This window comes from Ceratotherium simum, chromosome 27, assembly GCF_057802395.1.
Source record: "Ceratotherium simum simum isolate JZ-2026a chromosome 27, ASM5780239v1, whole genome shotgun sequence".
Lineage (NCBI taxonomy): Eukaryota > Metazoa > Chordata > Mammalia > Perissodactyla > Rhinocerotidae > Ceratotherium > Ceratotherium simum.
The window spans coordinates 14,586,928-14,594,713 of record NC_141926.1 but is presented as its reverse complement, the minus strand read 5'-3'; the positions used below and the strand labels follow the sequence as shown (position 1 = coordinate 14,594,713).

The window sequence follows — 7,786 nt, the reverse complement described above, 5'->3', positions numbered from 1 at the left end:
ATGACAGACCATATATATCATAGTGGTTCCATAAGGTTAGTCTTGGTGTGTAGTAGGCTGTCCCACCTGTAAGTACACTCCATGATGTTCATACAATGACGAAATCGCCTAACTATGCATTTCTCAGAATGTATCCCCATCATTAAGCAACACATGACTATACTCAAAAAAAATGTTTGGTAAATAATTTGAATTGTCTATTCTAAGCTAACTCTTTTTCAGTCATGGAGTGCTATCAATATTTAACTGTTCTCAATTGGAATATAACAAACATGCAGAAAAATACACAAAAAATAAGTTAATAGCCCAGTGACTTATCACAGAGAGAGCATTTGACCATCTGCAGGTCAAAAAAATGGAAAATTACCAGCACCTCAGGAGCCCCCCTCCCTTCAGGCCATCTGCCAAATACTACTTCCCCAAAGGTAACCACCATCATGACTTCTACCTTTGTAATCTAGTTTTTCCTATTTAGGAACTTAAATAAATAGGTTCATACTGTATTCTGTTATGCTTGGGTTCTGATACCCAACTTTATGATTGTGAGGTTTATCCAGGGTGTTGCATATAGCTCTAGTCTGGTTATTGTGGTTGCTGTGTAGTATTCTATTGTAAGAATATACTACAATTTATTTTTCCATTCTATTGGTGATAGACATTTGGGTTGTTTCCAGTGGTGCCCATGAGCACACATTTGCCAGTTATATATGTTGCAAATATCTTTCCCACTCCATGGCTTGCCTTCACAGCAAACAATTTTCAACTCATGTTTCTTGACAAATTGCAAGGCATTCTGCCTGACTCTGTAAGGGGGTACATATAGAGTGCTACTCAACTATGGGACTGTTGAGGTATTTTTCAGCCCTGGAACAAATAGAAATTGTACATAGGGAGAGAGATGTTCAGCCATAGTGTGTGTATGTGTGTGTGTGTGTGTGTGTGTGTGTGTGTGTGTAGGGGAAATGCGATGAGTGGAAGAACACCATGAATTCAAAATTAGCATGAAGTTTCAGATAATTATTGGACAGATTCAAAATGGTTCTGTATTATAAAAACCATGAGCAAGGTTCTCAATCCACATTCTTTGACTGCCTTATATGTGCCAGATATTGTCACAGGCACAGAGTACACAGTGATGAATAAACAAGCATAATCCCTACCCCCAGGGAGCTTGGGTCTAGTTCTGCGAAATAAGTCAATAGAAATGAAACTAAAGTTTTCTCTGCTATTGAAATTAGTTTATTGAAATATGGGAGTTGGTGACCTATTGGTATCTTAAAAGGGAAGAGGGGGATGAACAGCTTGAAAGGTAAGATTCCAGGTCATTCTAAAGATCATTCTTGCTTCTGTCACTACCTCTAGTGTTTGCTACCAGAGCAGAGTCTTGATTTTGAGGAGCTCACATGGCAGCCTCTACTGGTTTATATGGTTTATCAAGAAAGTGGCTATGAAATTGACATAGGGGGGTCAAAGGACCTGAAAGCAGAACTAAATCAGGATGTTATGAGGATTCCAGTGGTTCAAAGAATTAGCTCACTCTTCAGTAGAAACTGGAAAATCCATATCCTCCATGAAATAATGGGCAGCGGCAGCCAAATCTGTAGCCTCCAGAGCTAAAGCCAAATCCATAGCCTCTGAAGCCAGAGCCCAGTCTGCAGAAGCTGCCACATCCACAGCCATAGCCACGGCCCAGGCCACTGAAGCCTCCAAAGCCGTGCCCAGCCCTCCATAGTAGTTGCCCAAGTGGCTCATGGCATCAGGAACTGTCAATTTATTGGCTACCAAGGGCAAGTTTCCTGAATATGACTGTCACCAACTTCCCTGGACCTTTTATACACCCTCAGCGATGGGTGGGTCGAGGCACACAGACTTGCACAATTCTCATTGCCTAGATTAAATTGTGCGAAAAACAATCTCATCCATCTTCATTGCGTGAAACTTTACCACAGCTCCTGACACTCATTAACGATGTTTTCATTTGATTTCTGTGCAGTTTGGATTCCACAGAACGATTATGCTTTCTTCAAAGCCCTCTTTCTTTGACCCTCATATTTAAAGCTCTCTAATCAGACATCACAGCATCAGTCACCTCCAATTTCATCACCTGGAATTATTCTTTCCTTAAAGCCCCTTCTCAGCATCTCTGAATCTTTACTTAGTAATTTATTCATTTCGCAAATATTTATGCCCACCTCACGTATCTCGTATCTCAGGCACTATACTTGGAGCTGAAGATACATTTGTAAATAAGAGCTGCCCTTCTCAATCCCATGAGTTTATCCCCTTCATCTTTGTTATTTAATTAATGTTTAATTAATTAATGTTATTTAACTTAATAGGCAAACTAACACTTATATATATATAAGTGTTATATATATAACTGTATAAATCCAACAAAAGATAGTTGACAGCACCATAGGGACCAGATTTGTTTTTTAAAAAAAGAGAAAGAAAAAGAAAACCAAATGGCAAAGGTTTGTTTCCTTACACATTACTTACTACCTTTTGCTTCATGTAGTTTAGGAAACTTCTGATGGCTCCTAGCTCTTACTGCATGATTTTTTCCATTGTTAAATCTTTATATAGGAAACGCCACCTGGGGCAAGGGTTGTGGGAGTTTTTTTGCAAAGTAATACCAGATTCTTCATCGTCATCATCTTCATCTTCTTTTTTATGAAAGGCTCTTCTAAAGAGATTAACATTCAGGCGTCAGCTCCATCCATGTGACTGCACCGCCATGTGTAAAGCAGGCAGCCCTCTCTGTCCTACTAAATTCCAATACAACTGGCAAAGAGGTAAAAAAAAGTTGTTTTCCAATTTCTGGGGTTCTATCACCTTTCTGATCTCTAAGGAAATCTTAATTAAACTATATATTATTTATAGAAATATGAAGTTGCAAAATAAAAAATCATTAAATATTTCCTTTTTAAAAATGAACCCACTAATGTGTTCATGATGAGGGGTTGGAATCACCCTTGTTTAGCCATTTATATCAAAATCAATTTCAAAAACACAAGCAATGGAAATATTTAATATTAATACGGGCTTCAGATAGAATCTTACAATATTAGAACTGGCTTGCCACTCTCGTTTTACAGATTGTGAAACCGAGATTTAGAGAAGATTGGCCCAAATTGCCCCATGAGTGGCAGAGCCCAGACTAGGACCTGCGTCTGTCATCTCCATCTCTTTCGTTTTCCATTGTGCCACACTCTCTGTTACATTTTACAGATGTTGTAAAATGTGGGTAAAAGCAAGAGGTATTTCCTTACCACAGTGGAAGAATGCCAATTCTCCTTTGCTTTCTCTGTTGGTGAGCCTCCTAATTTTGAATTTTGATCTAGATGCTGATTGGCATTTCCTTTTCTCTTGGCTGGAATTCAAAGGGCTAAAATTAGCAAGTGAAAACTGGAAGCAACATCCACTTATTCTCAATGAGATTACAGTCAAGATGCTTGTTGCATTGATCGTTGAAAAGATGTAAGACGGAGAGGGAAGAACAAAAATAAGGCCAAAAGTTTTAAAGTGGAAAATTGAGAGACTCTGGACCAACATAGGAGGCTCCTGAATTTCCCTTCTCCCATGGACGCACTGAAAGTATAGCTACACAAGGAGCAATTCCCTCTGAGAAAAGTCCAGAGATTAGCTGAGTGACTCCCACATATTGAGTGAATGAGAAAATACCTACATCGATTGGATTGGAAAGGCTGAGACACACTCTCATCATAGCCCACCCCCAGCACAGTGCTGTACAATCAGGAGGGAACCTCCAACTCCCAGCTTCTCCCTGAGGAGTAAAGGGTTTGGACTGCACATCTAGCACACCAACTTTTTTTGTGTGTGTGAGGAAGACCAGCCCTGAGCTAACATCCGATGCCAATCCTCCCCTTTTTTGCTGAGGAAGACTGGTCCTGGGCTTACATCCGTGCCCATCTTCCTTTACTTTCTATGGCACGCCGCCACAGCATGGCTTGACAAGCGGTGCCTCGGTGCGCGCCCGGGATCCAAACCGCTGAACCCCGGGATGCGGCAGCGGAACGCACGCACTTAACCGCTTGCGCCACCGGGCCAGCCCCTAGCACCCCAACTTTTAATGCTCCCACCAGAGGGATGGGCCCCCAAAACACCCAGCTCAGAATGCCTACAGGACTTGTGTTCACAAGTCCCACAGGGCTATAGGGAACAAAGAAGCAGTTCGTAATGGGAGCACGAGCACTTGCTGCAGCGATCCCCCCAGGACTCAGTATGGAGGGAGCAGATGGAAACACCTATCTCCCAGTCTCTACCTGGAAGGCATGTGACTGCGTGCTTTACAAGCTGATGCCTGCGACTTCTGTTTCTAATGAGCTGACTGCTAGCCTCACCTGGAGCCGGAAAGAACGGGTGGACACTTGCCCCACCTTCTCCCTCTGGCTCACTCTGACAATAAAACCAGGCCACTAGCACCTGGTGGAGCTCCTCCACACATATAGCACACCGACTTCTGTGGGTGCCACCCAAGGGACTGGTCCACAGATCACCTAGCTCTGATAGCTAATGGGGTTTGCATTCATGAGTCCCACAGGACTATAACAAACAAAGAGGCAGGGTTTTTTTAATTGAGATACAATTAACATATAACATTATATTAGTTTCAAGTGTACGGCATAATGATTCAATATTTGGATATATTGCAAAATGATCACCACAGTAAGTCTAGTTAACATTCATGACCACACATAGTTACAAATGCTTTTTTTCTTGTGATGAGAACTTTTACGATCTGCTCTCTTAGCAACTTTCAAATATACAATACGGTATTAACTATAGTCACCATGCTGTACATTACATCCCCAGGACTTATTTACTTTATAACTGGAAATCTGTACCTTTTGACCCCCTTCACCCCTTTCACCCACCCCCCCCACTCCCTGCCTCTGACAATCTGTTCTCTGTATCTATGAGTTTGAGTTTTTTTGTTTGTTGGTATTGTTTTTTTAGATTCCACATATAAGTGAGATTATACAGTATTTGTCTTTCTCTGTCTGACGTATTTCTCTTAGCATAATGCCCTCAAAGTGCATCTATGTTGCCACAGATGGCAGGATTTCTTTCTTTTTTATGGTGAACAATGTTCCATTGTATATATATACCATATTTTCTTTATCCATTCATCCATTGATGGACACTTAGGCTGATACTATGTCGTGGCTATGGTAGATAATGCTGCAGTGAACATGGTGGTGCAGATCTCTTCAAGACAGTGATTTCATTTCCTTCAGATATATACCCAGAGGTGGGATTGCTGGATCATATGGTAGTTCTATTTTTAATTTTTTGAGGAACCTCCATACTGTTTTCCATAGTGGCTGCACCAGTTTACACTCCCACCAACAGTGTGCAAGAATTCCCTTTTCTCCACATCCTCACCAGCACTTATTATTTCTTGTCTTTTTGATAATAGCCATTCTAACAGGTGTGAAGGAATATCCCATTGTGGTTTTGATTTGCATTTCCATGATGCTTAGTGATATTAGGCACCTTTTCATGTACCTGTTGGCCATCTGTATATCTTCTTTGAAAAAATGTCTATTCAGGTTCTCTGCCCATTTTGCCCATTTTTACATTGGATTGTTTGGGAGTTTTTTTTTGGTTTTGGGGAAGTTTTTTGCTATTGAGTTGTATGAGTTCTTTATATGTTTTGCATATTAACCTCTTGTCAGATATACTATTTGCAAATATTTTCTCCCATCCCATAGCTGTCTTTTGATTTTATTGACGGTTTCCTTTGCTGTGCAGAAGCTGTATAGTTTGATGTAGTCCCACTTGTTTATTTTTGCTTTCGCTGCCTTTGCTTTGGGTGTCAAATCCAAAAAGTCATCACCAAGACTGATGTCAAGGAGCTTACCATCTATGTTTTCTTCTAGGAGTTTTATGGTTTCAGGTTTTATGTTCAAGTCTTTATCCAATTTTTGTGTGATGTAAGATAGTGGTCTAGTTTCTTTTTTTTTGCAGGTGCCTGTCCAGTCTTCCTAACACCACTTATTGAAGAGGCTGTCCTCTCCCCATTGCAATTCTTGGCTCCTTTGTCGAAAATTAATTGACCATATATGCATGGGTTTATTTCTAGGCTATTTTGTTTCAATGATCTATGTGTCTGTTTTACGCCAATACCGTACTGTTTTGATTACTATAGCTTTGTGATCTGATTTGAAATCAGGAAGCATGATGCCTCCAGCTTTGTTTCTCTTTCTCAAAATTGCCTTGGCTATTCAGGGTTTTTGTGGTGTCATACAAATTTTAGGATTATTTCTTCTATTTCTGTGAAAAAATGCCATTTGAATTTTCATAGGGATTGCATTGAGTCTATAGATTGCTTTGGGTAGTATGGACATTTTAACAATATCAGTTCTTCAAATCCACAAGCATGGTATATCTTTCCATTTATTTGTGTCTTCTTCAATTTCTTTCAGCAATGTCTTATAGTTTTCAGTGTACAGGTCTTTCACCTTCTTGGTAAAATTTATTCCTAGGTATTTTATCCTTTTTGATGCAGTTGTAAATGAGGATTTTTTTTTTCAGATGGAATTGATTGCCGTGCCTGCTGGCTTTTTACTGAACCACTGAAGGCAGCTTTGCCCACAAGCAAGATGGGGGGGATGTGCGAGGGAATGAATGAACACCCCTGCCTCCAGGAGCCTTTAATCATTGACTCTTGGGAGCAAATAAACACCCCAGCCTCCTGGCCCCTCCGTGATATAGTTCTGATGTGTGTTTTAAACTGTTCCTTGAGTTTCCATGTGAGATTAAGCTCCTGTCACCGACTGTGATAACTGTTTTACTACTTCACCCATTATTGGCCATCTTCCTGTTCCTTTCTCACTTCCCCACTTCTCTGTGTCCCCTGCCACTCCCAAATAAACTACCTATGTGCACAGAGATCCCTGTGCAGGGTCTACTTCTGGAGGAATCCAAATGAAAGAGTTCCACAGCCAAAAACATGCCTGGTAGACTCAGATGGTAGAGTTTCTTTCATTAATACTAATCCGTGGAGATTAGTACTGTGGGAAGAAGAAGGATATAGGAGAGGGAAATCCTTTCCAGGAAGGAAAAGAAATGGGAAAACCCACTCTGTTTGGTGCAATGAAGTATAAAAGGAAAGGGTGGAGGGAGAAGTTGGAGACACAAGTCCTCGCCTTCCGATTCCCAAGGTAAAGTCTGTAGTGCTGGAGACACAACCAGGCAGATACTGTTGGGGACACATAATTAAAGACAAAATCTCTCCAACCCAGAAAATCTCTCCACAAAAGTAGAAGAGAAAGAAAACAGTTTTATTGTTGAATAAGCATTCAACCAGAACGTGGTGCACGTCACAGGCAAACCACAAGGAGATTGCAAAGATGGAAAGAAACCTTACCATTTTATAGAGCCATGAAGATACCACCCATTACATGCACGTTCTCAAGATAAACAACAACTGCTCCTCTGTAAGAGGACCTGCCAGCACCATTTGTCACACATAGATTATCCTACATTCACCTGGTAACTGAGGTGTCATCTGTCTTTGCTAATTGGCTTTATCCAAAGGAAAAATAAACTTGTCACATTTTTATGACAGCAGGTAGTTCTGGAGTGAGGCACCTGCCCGAGTTAGGCTCCTCCCATCTCACAGAAACTGGGAGATGGGGCACTTGAGAAAGATGTTCTTGGGTCATAAAGCTGACAAGAGGCTTATTTAGCTTTTAAAAAGATTTACATACATTTCAAAGAGACAGAGAAAGGATTTACAGTGACAAGTTTTCTAAAG

The 7,786-nt window shown here is 40.7% G+C and overlaps 1 pseudogene; it reads right to left on the bottom strand.

Moving 5' to 3' along the window:
• Positions 1 to 1,540: 1,540 nt before the first annotated feature.
• LOC147913410 (keratin-associated protein 19-3-like) lies at positions 1,541 to 1,752 on the bottom strand (annotated as a pseudogene).
• Between the last annotated feature and the right edge of the window lie 6,034 nt (positions 1,753 to 7,786).